This window comes from Hypanus sabinus, chromosome 5, assembly GCF_030144855.1.
Source record: "Hypanus sabinus isolate sHypSab1 chromosome 5, sHypSab1.hap1, whole genome shotgun sequence".
Lineage (NCBI taxonomy): Eukaryota > Metazoa > Chordata > Chondrichthyes > Myliobatiformes > Dasyatidae > Hypanus > Hypanus sabinus.
The window spans coordinates 4439954-4453372 of record NC_082710.1 but is presented as its reverse complement, the minus strand read 5'-3'; the positions used below and the strand labels follow the sequence as shown (position 1 = coordinate 4453372).

Here is a 13419-nt window from a genome sequence, read left to right as displayed (position 1 = left end):
GCACAGCACAGGAACCAACATCCCTCTGTAAGATTCTGTCTATACCTCTCATTGCCTCAGTAAATCAAAGACCTCACTTCACAAAAGCCTGACAGAACAGCTCAAGGGCAACTTTTATCAGACTCTTCAATGGATCTCTTGTACAATAAGGTGGATTCTTGACCTCACAATCTACCTCACTATAAACTTGCATTTTATCGTTTGCCTGCACTTCATTTTTTCAATAGTTTTCATACTTTATACTGCCTTGTTATTATTCAAACTTATTTTTCCTCAAAGCACATTGTAATGATTTGATCTGTATGAACAGTGTGCAAGTCAAACCTTTCACTCCATCTTGGTACACGTGACAATAATATTATTTAATAATAACTTTATTTCTTACATCCTTCACATACATGAGGAGTAAAACTCTACGTTATGTCTCCATCTAAATGTGCAAACTGCAATTCATAGTAATTTGTAATTAATAATATGTACAACAGGACAGTCAATATAGCACAGAAATACAATTGTATTAGCGTGAATTAATCAGTCTGATGGCCTGGTGGAAGAAGCTGTCCTGGAGCCTGCTGGTCCTGGCTTTTATGCTGCGGGTACCATTGCTCAGATGGTAGTAACTGGAAAAGTCTGTGGTTGGGGTGACTCGGCTCCCCAATGATCCTTTGGGCCCTTTTTGTGCACCTGTCTCTGTAAGTATCCTGAATAGTGGGAAGTTCACAACCACAAATATGCTGGGCTATCTGCACCACTCTCTGCAGAGTCCTGCGATTGAGGGAAGTACAGTTCCCATACCAGGCAGTGATGCAGCCAGTCAGGATGCTCTCAGTTGCGCCCCTGTAAAATTACTTAGGATTTGGGGACTCGTGCCAAACTTCTTCAACCACCTAAGGTGAAGAGGCGCTGTTGTGCTTTTCTCATCATAGTGTCGGTGTGTAGAGACCACGTGAGGTCCTCTGTGATGTGTATGCCAAGAAAATTAAAGCTCTTTACCCACTCATCCTCAGATAATTGACATCAATAGGGGTTAGCTTGTCTCCATTCCTCTTGTAGAGCACAACCAGCTCCTTTCTTCTTGCAACATTGAGGGAGAGGTTGTTTTCTTGACACCACTGTGTCAGGTGATGTCTTCTTCTCTGTAGGCTGTTATCTGAGATAAGGCCAATCAATGCAGTATCATCAACAAATTTAATTAGCATATTGGAGCTGTGGGTGGCGACTCAGTCATGGGTATACAGAGCGTAAAGGAGGGGGCTTAGGATGCAGCCCTGAGGAGAACCTATGTTGAGGGTCAGAGGGACAGAGGTGAGGGAGCCCACTCTTACCTCCTGCCAGCAATCTGACAGAAAGTCCAGGATCCAACTGAACAAGGCAGGGTGAAGGCTGAGGTCTCTGGTCAAACCTGGAGGGAATTATGGTCTTGAATGTTGAACTGTAGTCCAAGAACAACATTCTCACATATGCATCCTTCTTCTCCAGATGTGTAAGGAAGGTGTGTCGAGCTGCGGCTATTGTGTCATCTGTTGTACGGTTGTGTCAGTTGGCAAGTTGTAGTGGGTCCAGTGTGGGTGGCAGCATGCTGCAGGTCAGACATGTTACCTTGGTCTTTTTAGGTAGAGGGACAATGGTGGATGTTTTGAAGCAGGAGGGCACTCTACACTAGGAGAGGGAGAGATTGAAAATGTCAGAAAACACGCCTTCCAGTTGTGCTGCACACATCCTGAGTACCCGCCCATCTGGTTTCGCAGCTTTGCAACTGTCCATTTGTTGGAAACACCTGCATACTTCGGCCTCAGAGATGACCAAGCTGCAGGTCACATCAGCTGTACGTCTCCTCAGGGGCCAATTTACAATTTACCGGGGCAATACCAAGAGCAACATTTGGACAGGCTGGATTTTTTTCAAAAGTGTTCTGTAAAAATATAACCCTATTAACAATGAAACTGAATTAGTAAGCCCATGATCGATGAAATGGACTATGTCTTGATTGAGAGCCTTAATTTTAAAGTGCTCTGCAAGTTGAGGAGTATTATCGAGGGTCAGCTATACCTTCTGAATTTTGGTAGCCGGCATTGGGATGCTGCACTGCTGGAGTTAGCAAATGTTTAGTATTCAGCTGTATACTAATACCCAGGAAAGTATATTTTATTAATGAAGCATCTTCCCATGCCAGAAAACATTTCAAAGTGTTTCATCCAATGGATCATGTTGAGAGCACGCTAACTGTTGTTACATAATTTGCCTCAACAAAATGTCTCAATGTTACCCTCCAAAGGGCAGCTTCGTGTTACTGGTGAGACACTTCCCTTTCCCACGCCAGGCATTCTGCAGTCTCTCACAGAGCCGATTGACAATTTGGTACCAACTCAGTACTGAAGCTTTTCTCATGCCAGCCACGATTTTGGCTCAGCCTGCTCAATTACATTTTACTTCAGTATCTTTACAGGCAGCAGAAACGGGAGATGGCTTCAAACTCTGAGTTCAAAAATGAAAGGGGAAGTATGCTAATTTGTTTTGCCACTTAGTTCCTATTGTTTTGTTTTGTATTGAAACAGTGGGCATCAATGCAGAAATTCCAAACTTCTTTTACTAACGTGAAGTCCAACAAACTGTCAGCATGGCAGAGAATCAGCTCACTGGAACCGTAACCCTCTCCCTGCCTTGCTATCAACATATTCGGAAAATTTCTGTGCCCTCTCACACCATTCCATGATGGTTATTTTTATTCACACTTTTTATTAAGAGCAAAATAAAAATATAGGTTTATAGAACATCAGCTCAGCCATGGTAGTATAGCAGTTAGCGTAATGTTCTCAAAGCCTGGGGTCCTGGAGATCAGAATTGAATTCTGACGTGCTGTGTGAAGAGTCCGTACAGCCTCCCCATGGAATGTGTGGATTTTCTCCGGGTGCTCTGGTTTCCTCCCACTGTCCAAAGATATGCAGGGTAGGTTCATTGCTCATTGTAAATTGTCCTATGATTAGGTAGATTAAAAGTTGCTGGGCAGCATAGCTTATTACGCCAGAAGGGCTTATTCTGCCCTGTATCTCAGTTAATCAATCAGTCAATTATTAGAGAGATAATGAACAGATGACATTTTCGGCTGAGACCCTTCACCAGGACTTGCAAAGGAAGGGGGAAGAAGCCAGAATAAAATGGTGAGGAAGGAGGAGGATAACAATCTGGCTTTCATTCCTTCTTCTCTCACTCTTTACCTCTTCCACCTATCACCTCCCAGCTTCTCACGTCATCCCTTCTGTCTCACCTGGTCTCACATATCATCTGCCATCTTGTACTCTTCCCCCTCCCCCTACATGCTGAAAACACAAATGCTGGCAATTTGAAATACAACTGAAAATGCTGGAAATGGCAAACAGATCAGGCAACATCTGTGGTGAGAGAAACCAGGTTTGTTTTCAAGTCAAATGCATGTCATCTGAAGTCCCACAACACCAGGCTGAAGAAATACAGCTCGGAGCTGTATATATGTCTAGGGCTGGGTGACAATAAACTTGAACATTGATTCCCTTTTCCTTTCCACAGAGTGTTTGCAGTGTTTTTGATTTGATTCCAGCAGTGGCAATTGCTTATTCTGTTTGTTCACCTCACTGTTTTCATCATCATTTCCTTCCTCTGTTCAACTGCTCCATTTGCAAAGAGTTGTTCTAACATAGCAATTATATGGAAACTATCTCCAAGTGATTAGCAACTTCAAGTTCAATTTGATTGTCATCTGACTGTACATACATACAACCAAATGAAATGGCATTCCTCTGGACAACAGTGCATCAACTAAACATGTATCTCACACAGTAAGTAATACCGCTAATATGTAAATAAAATGCATGTAGTGCATAGCACAGGAAACAGTGAACAATAAACAGCTTGCTGCCATAGTGACGAGACCTTGGAGGTGGAAGGGCATTCATAAGTCTCAGAACCTGAGGGAAGAAGCTGTTATTCAGTCTAGCTGTCCCAGTCCTCATGCTCCTCTACCTCCTTCCTGATGGTACTGGGTCAAAGAGATTGTGGGCTGGCAGGTAGGGACCCCCAATGATGTTTTGGACCCTTCATCTGTAATGCCCCTGGGAAATGGCACAAGTAGAAGGGAGGGAGACTATGGTGATCCTCTCTGTTTCTTTTACTATCCTCTGTAGGTTCTAAGACCATAAGAATTAGGCCATTTGGCCATCTAGTCTGCTCCACCATTTCATCATGGCTGATCCAATTTTTCTCTCAGCCCCAATCTCCTGCCTTCTCCCCATATCCCTTCATGCCCTGATCAATCAAGAATCTATCCACCTCTGTCTTAAAACTATCTAAAGACTTGGAATTCATTGCTGTCTTGGCAAACAATTTATATAACTCTTGCATAAACATCAGACATAAACAATTCCACCCTCTTGCTAAAGACATTCCTCCTCATCTTCATTTGAAAAGGATGTTTTATTCTGAGAATGTGTTCTCTGGTCTTAAACTCTCCCACCATAAGAAACATTCTCTCCACATCCACTCCATCAAGGCCTTTTACCATTGGTTAGGTTTCAATGAGGTCACCCCTCTTTCTTCTAAACTCCAGTGAATACAGGACCAGAGCCATCAAACAGTTTTCACATGACAAGCCTGTCAATCCTGGAATCATTTTCGTGAACCTCCTTTGAACTCTCTCCAGCTTCAGCACACCCTTTCTATGATAAGGGGCCCAAAACTGCTCACAGTACTCCAAGTGAGGCCTCACCAGTGCTTTATAAACTCTCAACATTTCATCCTTGCTTTTATATTTGAAATGAATGCTCACATTGCATTTGTCTTCCTTACCCCAGCCTCAATCTACAAATTAACCTTTAGTGAATCCTGCACAAGGATATCCAAGTCCCTTTGTATCCCAGATTTTCACATTATCTCTCCATTTAGAAAATAGTCAACATTTTTATTTCTTCTACCAGAGTTCATGAGCATACACTTCTGACACGATATTCCATCTGCCATTTCTTTGCCCATTCTCCAAATCTGTCTAAGTCCTTCTGTAGCCGGTCTATTTCCTCAAAACTACTGCTCCTTCACCTATCTTTATATCATTGGCAAACTTTGCAACAAAGCCATCAATTCCATCATCCAAAACATTGACACATAACACAAAAAATTTGACCCAACACAAATCCCTATGGAACAGCATTAGTAATTGGCAGCCAGCCAGAAAAGGCTCCCTTAATTTCCACCCTTTGCCAATCAGCCACTGCTTTATCCATGCTAGAATCTTTCCTGTAATACCATGGGCTTGCAGTTTGTTAAGCAGCCTCATGTGTGGCACCTTGTCAAAGGCCTTCTAAGAATCCAAGTACACAACATCAACCGACTCTCGTTTGTCTATCCTGCTTGCTATTTCTTCAAAGAATTCCAAATAAACTGTCAGACAAGGTTTTCCCTTGATGAAACTATGCTGACTACAACCTATTTTATCATGTGCCTCCAAGTACTCTGAAACCACATCCTTAACAATCGACTCCAATATCTTCCTAACATTGTGATCAGGCTAACTGGCCTACAGTTTCATTTCTTCCTCCTTTCTCCATTCTTGAAGAATGAAGTGACATTTGCAATTTTCCAGTCTTCCAGAACCATTCCAGAATCTAGTGATCCATGAAAAATCATTTCTAATGCTTCCACAATCTCTTCATCCACCTCCCTCAGAACTTTGTTGTGTACACCATCTAGTCCAGATGACTTATCTACCTCCAGAACTTCCAGTTTCCCAAGAAATATCTCTCTAGTAAAGGTAACTTCACACACTTCATGACCCTAGAACTTCATCACACTGCTAGTGTCTTCTACAGAGAAGATGATGCAAAATACTTATTCAGTTCATCCACCATTTTGTTGTCCCCAATGATAACCTCTCCAGCATCATTTTCCAGTGGTCCAATATTCATTCTTGCCTCTGAAGAAACTTTAGGTATCCTCCTTAATATTATTAGTTCACTTACTTTTGTATTCAATTAGTTGCCTTCAGGTGGTTTTTAAAAGCCTCTAATTTCCCAATAATTTTTGCTTTATTATAGTTCCTCACTTTGGCTTTTATGCTGGCTTTGACTTCTCTAGTTGGCCATGATTCCCTTTAGAATACTTCTTCCTCTTTGGATGTATATGTCCTGTGTCTTCTGAATTGTTTTCAGAAATTCCAGCCATTGCTGCTCTGCCATCATCCCTGCCAGTGTTCCTTTCCATCAATTCTGGCCTTCTCCTCGCTCATGCCTCTTTAATTTTCTTTACTCCACTGTGATACTGATACATCTGACTTTAGCTTCTCCTTCTCGAATTGCAGGGTGAATTCTATCATATTGTGATCGCTAGTCCCAAAGTTTTCCTTTTCCCTTAAGCTTTCTACCCTTACAGTTCCTTCGCTCTATCCACAAAGATTTAACACCTTCTGACCCTATCATCTCTTTCTAAGGATTTGATTTGATTTTTCAGTGATGCACACACTACACCTACCAATCTGCAAATGTGCTACAAGTTCATCTACCTTGTTCTATATACTGCACACATTCAAATATAACACCTTCAGTACTGTATTCACCCTTTTCGACTTTATCCACATTTTGCATTTCAACTCATCCTGTTGACTGCAATTTTGCCCTATGAAAAGCCTCTCCTCACTACACATTGCCTCTGTAAACCAGCTTCCTCATCTTCAGCACTACTATCACCTTTCCTACGATACTTCTTGCATTGAAATATATGCAGCAAAGGACACTAGTTGCGCCATGTTCACTCTTCCTTTTGACTCCTAACTTGGTCTGAGGTCTTACCAACGTCTACCTCCTCTTCATCTCCACTAACCGTTCTGTCGCTCTGGTTCCTGTCCCCTTGCAACTCTGGTTTAAACCCCACCAAGCAAGATTAACAAATCTTCCCATAGGGATATTAGACCCCTCTAGTTGAGGTGCATACCATCCTTTCTGTACAGGTCCCATCTTTCCTGGAAGAGAGACCAATGAGCCATAAATGTTATGCCCTCCCTCCTATACCTGTCACAACCATGGATTCAGTAGCGCAACAGATACAGCAATTACACTCGTGAATATGCACATGACAGCTAATTATTACTTTATTGTGATGGTATTTAACTCCATTCTTTTCATTTTAGTGCTTGTCAAGACTTGAGCAAAGCACAGTGACATTGCGCTGCCAGCTTGCATTCAATCTTGCCTGGGAAATGGGACCGATGAGTCAACCGAATCTGAAGACTAGCAGTATTTGTTTAATTAGTTATTCTTTTCATTCACAGTATTGGCTTCATTTTCCATTTGAGAGTTTTAGTTAACGGCCCTGTTTGGCCTGGCGTTGAGTGTTTTCTTTCCCTCTGACTCTGCTCACATTAAAGTCTGTGAACTATCAACCCACTTCAGTATCCCTCGCTCCGCACTTGGGACATATCTGAACATAGTGACAATACCAACTCCTTAGCCATCTATTAAACTATATGGTTCTAGCTTCGCTAGCACGTGGCGTGGGTAACTATCCTGAGATCACAGCCCTGGAGACCCTGCCCTTTAACTCAGTATCAATCTCCCTGAACTCCCTATGTAGAACCTCACCACTCATCCTACCCATGTCATTGGTACCTACATGGACCACGACTTCTGGCTGTTCATCCTCCGACTTATGAATGCTGAGGACTCAAACCAAGATATCCTGGACCCTGGTACCGGGGAGGCAACATACCATCCAGGGAGCTCGTTCAAATCTCGTCTTGTGGTCCAATGCCTTGTAGCTTCCATAAACACTGAAGCTGTTCCCTTCGGTTTCCACCAGTACTGTGGACGTCTGCTTAGAATCCATTAAAGTGCCTGTAGACAACATTTCAGTTCTAGTTTATATTTAGATTAATCCATTAAACATTGATAATTTGACAGATTGAGCTTACATCATCATTTCTATTATTAATATCAATTTTTTTGTCAATACATTAACTATTTTCTCCTATAACTTCTTAGGTTTTATGTCTCCAGTTGACCTATGTGTTGTTCTTAATTAACTTTCTTTATTCAATAAATTGGTTATCGAACATAGAACACAGAACAGATAGCACAGACCCGCCAGGCCACAAAGTTTTGCCAGTCTTTTAACCTACTCAAAGATCAGGATCAACTTCAAAATCAAATACATTTACCTGTATGAGGAAACTTCTGTGGTGTGTTGACACGATGTGCAATTAAAAACAACAACATTTAATAGAATAAAACATTATAAAAAATAAAGCTAGAAATATGAAATAAAATGCGCATGAATACATAAATACCAGCATGTATTTACTATGTTAGCAGCATTATAAATAGTGTTTATACTGCAGTGATTGAGGTTATAGGTAGAAGAGGTTAGGGGGTCTAACTGGAATGACTGTCCATTTAACTGCCAGTGGGAAGAAACTTTTAAGATAGCATTTTTTTAAATTGCCCTATAATGCTTCCCAGAAGGGAGCTTTTAGAAAAGGCAGTTTGCAGGGTGGGGAGTGTCCACAATAATTTCCCCTGCCTGGTTCTTTGTCCTGGACACACAGAAGTCCTGCAGTGTTGGGAGACTGCAACCAATGACCTTTTCTGCTGTCCCGACAGTTTGCTGTAGTTTTTGGATATTGTGAGAGGATCATAATACTCCAAGATCAATCCCTCCCTCCCTTACTCCCTCCCACATTGCCCTCCAGTATTTTCCATCCATTATAAGATTCTTATAAGCAATATAAGATTCTTACCCTTACATGCAATGGTGTAATTGCTTTGTCCCGTGGGAATATGCTTCTCCCATAGTTTTCTGATTTTAGGCTTGTATTGGCTATCCTGTCCAAGAAAGTCCCCTTTAAATCCTCATTAAATCGAAGATTACAGTACCCTCTCAAATGCTAACAGTTTGTTCAGATTCAGTTTATTCTCGTTCAACTGTATACATGTACACCACTAAACAAAACAACATTCCTGCAGACCAAGGTGCACAACTCAGTGCTCACAACTCACACATAATACATAAAGTAATATTACCACAAATACCACAATGCTTGGCAGAACAATAGAACACAACAAGCAACAAAACAACAACAGCAGAATAAGCACCATTCCTCCCTCCTGCACACGGCAGTCGGTCAACCCCAAGGTAGCCCTCCAGGCTTCCAGTTTGCAGGTTTCAGATATCAGCCCTTGACTTCCAGACATCCAATTGACCTTCAGGCTCCGATTTTCAACATCCACTGCAGACTAGCTGACGACAGGACCCCGAACTCCAGGCTATCAGCCCTCAGGCCTCCTGCTTGAATGGATCTCTGATCCTGCGACTCACTAACAAAGCTTTAGTAGCATTCTGGGGAAACCATATTATAAGAAATCTAAAAGTCTGATGTTTATGCAAGAGTTATATAAAATCTAAATGCATTTATTTGCTAAAACTATTGTTGGTAGGGTGAACTTCAGGTTCAAGTTCAAGTTCAGTTTATTGTCATTCAACCGTACATATATATACCAACAAACGAGACAATGATCCTTCAGACCAAGGGGAACAACACATTACATATAACTCACACGCAGAACACAATAAGTAATGTTACCACATATAATAAAATATAATCCAGAAGATTGACAGTTAACATAAGATGCATTTATGACACAAGTTAAAAAGTAAACAGCATAATGCTACTGACGTGAAGAGGGCTGTTTTTGCTTGGTGTTCAGTGAATTGTTAAATAAATGATTAAATACTGTGGGGGGGGGGAAGATTTGCAAATCATTCTGTATTTTGTTCTAACCATGATTGATAGAAATGCTAATGCACACATTTTTTGGCAAACTGGTTCTGTGCAGATCAGGGTTTTCTGACATCTAGTTAATGTTAGCTCTTCCTGTAGGTAAACAATATACGAAACTGGGAACGGACACATAATGTTGAGCTTGCTCCACTTGCAAGAATGTCATTATAACCTATCTAGAATTTGTCACTCAGGCCTTGTGAGGTATCTCTCTTGGCAAATGAGTTGAATTTGCCATTCCATCTTCTGGGGACAAAGTGTGAAGCACTATCCATCAACTCATGTGCCTCCTGTCAGGGAAAATTTTTATGTGGGTCATTCAAGCAATGAATGCGCATGACCTGTCACATGTGGAACGAGGCATTTTGTGGATGGATCAGGGTCAGACAATGTGATGCTTTTAAATTAAGAATATCTACTTCTTGTGCTTTGTGAGAGAATTATCGTGTGTCAAAGGTCAACTTTATTCCTCATATACATACATTTACATTTATTAGGACTTTGCTGTGATATGTTGCCATGACACTACAAAAAATGACATTCAACAATTATGAAGAACAAACAATGTTATAAAAATAAAGTTATACAATATAACCTCACTAATTTAGAGATACAGCACAGAAAAAACCTGAAAGGCCTAATGAGCTGCACTGCCCAGCAGCTCGGTTATTTAACCCTAGCCTGATCACAGGAAATTTACAATCACCAATGAACCTACTTACCGGTACATCCTTGGATTGTGGGGTAAAACCGGAGCACCTGGAGGAAACCCACACACTCATGGGGAGAACATAGAAACTCTGGAATGCCAGGAGCTGTAATGGCACCATGCTAACCACTATGCCGTTGTGGCACAAATGTAATATAATATAAATATAAAAATATAAGGTTAAAGTATGAATATAGAATAAAATGGGCAATAATACAGAAATACCAGCATTTATTTACAATGTAAGCAACATTATAAAGTTATAAAACAGCATTCTAGTAATGAATGAAACCTTAAAGATCTATTTCAACTCTATATATATGCAAAAACCAAACCCATCAGTGTGTGGTATTTGTCTTAAAGCTTAAGATGATTTATAGTAAATTTAGCCTCTTTGTGATGATATCTGCGTTATTTGATTGCTTTCTTTACTTCACTGTAATCATTCAAACTCTCAGTGCACAGGAATGTACAATATTTATTCATTGACTTGAAAGTTTAAGGTGATTAGACAATTGTGCTGTGTTATCTCTTTTATATCAGAATGAGATAGAATGAAGGAAACAGATACTTATATGCCTCCTGCATTATATTGTCTCTGAGTGACCCTCCTTTGGTCATGTTTGACCATAGATATTGCATCCTAGCTGTCTACATGATACGCAAGCCAGGGCAGTATGATAAGGAGAGCAAGCTGTTGCCCATGCAGCCCATGAATCCAAAGGGATGGCAGAGAACAAAACAGTTTGACACCAGGAGTTGCCAGTCAGCATTAAACTCAACATAAGTCTGCCTTAAGAACTCCAGCTCTGGATTTTCCTCACAGTTTACTCCCAAAGTCCTCCCCATGAATGGGTATAGCCACAAGGCAGCAGAAATTTGAGATCAGTTTTCCTTTTCCTAGATGAGCTGCCAAGCACGGCTGATGAGCCCCATCTGTCTAAAGCGACTGGTTTAAGGCACCAGTAACCCTCCTTTGTCCCTTCTCCAGTCAGTAGAAACAGTTCATTTCTGCAGGTCTTAGTAGTTACGCTATATGTGAAGGCCAGGACCTAGACTTGCTTGTCAGAGACTATTTGAGATGCACGTCATTGGGAGCATTTAATAGGTAGTGGGAGCTGATCCCCATTACCTCCCATGGCTATAACAATGTTAAAGCACCACAGTTAATTTATACAAGCAGTTTTATAATAGTGTGTGTAAGAATATACTCACAAAATCAACCAGCCAGAGATGGCGAGAGGCATGAGATAAAATTCCTGGTGTATTGACATTTGCTGGGAATTATTAATACATTACACAGTAATGTCATATTTTGTTTTAAAAATTTAGTAATCACTTCAAATCTGCTTTGCCATTGAATGCATTTTTCCATCGAATACTCTGTTAAGCAGGAGGAAACAATATTTCATTTATTGCAGTGACCCAGAAAACTGCTGTGGACCTTTGATAGTTAAAAAGCTTCTGAAGTGGTCCTTTGACTTCGAGCATAATGTTTCTTTGTATTTCAATCTGAGATTCCTTGGCTATAAAGACATAAAATGCTTGTGAAAGTATATCTTAAACTGCCAGTCACATATCCTTTCACCTCCAGTTATAACCAGAACTTTGACCTCTGATTAGCTAATCTTGCTCAGAACTTTGTTGACAAAATTGCTGCCAATTACTTTATCAGGATTTCTTTAGAAGCAACAGTGACCATTATTTTCTTACCATTTCATTTGTAAATCTTGAGAAAAAAAGAAAAATCAGCGGGGTCAGCCAAAGGACAATGTGCAGAGTAACTATGAAAAGTCATAAGCATTTAGTAGGAGGAATAAGACTGACCCTATCCAACAGTTACATTGATAGGATTACAGGGTCTGCAATCCTCACAATATGTTATCAGATCTCCTGTTCGAAAAAGACACGAATGCCTGGTGATCTCATGGGAACAAATACTATAAGTATTCTTCAGCAAAAAAAACCCTCACTATCCTTTTCTGGAAAGATGCAGGAAGTTTATAACTAATAATAGCTGAGGTAGAAATCATTATCAGAAGTGTGAATGATTAATTTCCACCTTGCATATTCGTTCCCAAGTGTAAATACAATATATGAAACACACAGCACCCCGGGGGCTTAAAAAGCAGTGATTTATGTCCTGTTAAGGTGCATTACTTAAAAGTTGAGTCCATTCTGACAATGCATATGCCTGCAGCTCTATACATAGTGTGTGTCACAGACACAATGACAACATAGGCTTTTTGTGCCCCATTTTGATGCCATAGATCCTTCCTGTTGTGAAATTATTAATGTCCATTATGCATGAAGTCTCCTTTTACAATTGTCGCTTGCTACTAATATACGTGTAAGGTGCGAGGTCGAGGGTTTTCCATTTAAAAGTTGTTGTTGTTGGGGGAAAGCATTATACAGTATACCGAATTCATCTAGGAAACACTGCTAAAGTGTTATTTCCACCCACTATTCCTGGCAAGGTAAATCCGACAGTGAATTTCTGGGACACAGCCTCAGGGGAGGAGTAACATTCAGTGTAACAGCTAATCTAGACTGCTCTTGCTCACCACCGAACGGTTGGTTCAGTTACTTTGACAGAAAACTGCCGAGGCATCACCATCACCTGCTGAAGCAGGGGTGCAAAGACCAAAGAAAAACCACGGGCTTTTCTCCTCGCATCCCATCACAAACGTTCCACACTTCCAAGGAGTAACAGGGTCATTTCTACAAACTTGTTATCCTCACTGTTATTTCCTTAATATTATGCCACCTAATATTTAAATTCCTAGAAGAAATGCTGAGCTTATGTTAAAGATCAAGGTTCAAAGTAAATTTATTTTCAAAGTATGCATACGTCACCACACACCACGCTGAGATTCATTTTCTTGTGGGCATTCACAGTAGAACAAACAAATACAAT

General features: G+C 40.7%; 1 long non-coding RNA gene across 1 annotated transcript; it reads right to left on the bottom strand.

The window, feature by feature from the left end:
* Positions 1-411: 411 nt before the first annotated feature.
* LOC132393639 (uncharacterized) lies at positions 412-12131 on the bottom strand. Its single transcript, XR_009512014.1, has 4 exons — positions 11718-12131; positions 10516-10631; positions 7726-7850; positions 412-1659 (listed from the first exon to the last, which is right to left on the bottom strand). It is a non-coding gene; the product is annotated as an uncharacterized LOC132393639 (long non-coding RNA).
* Positions 12132-13419: the final 1288 nt, after the last annotated feature.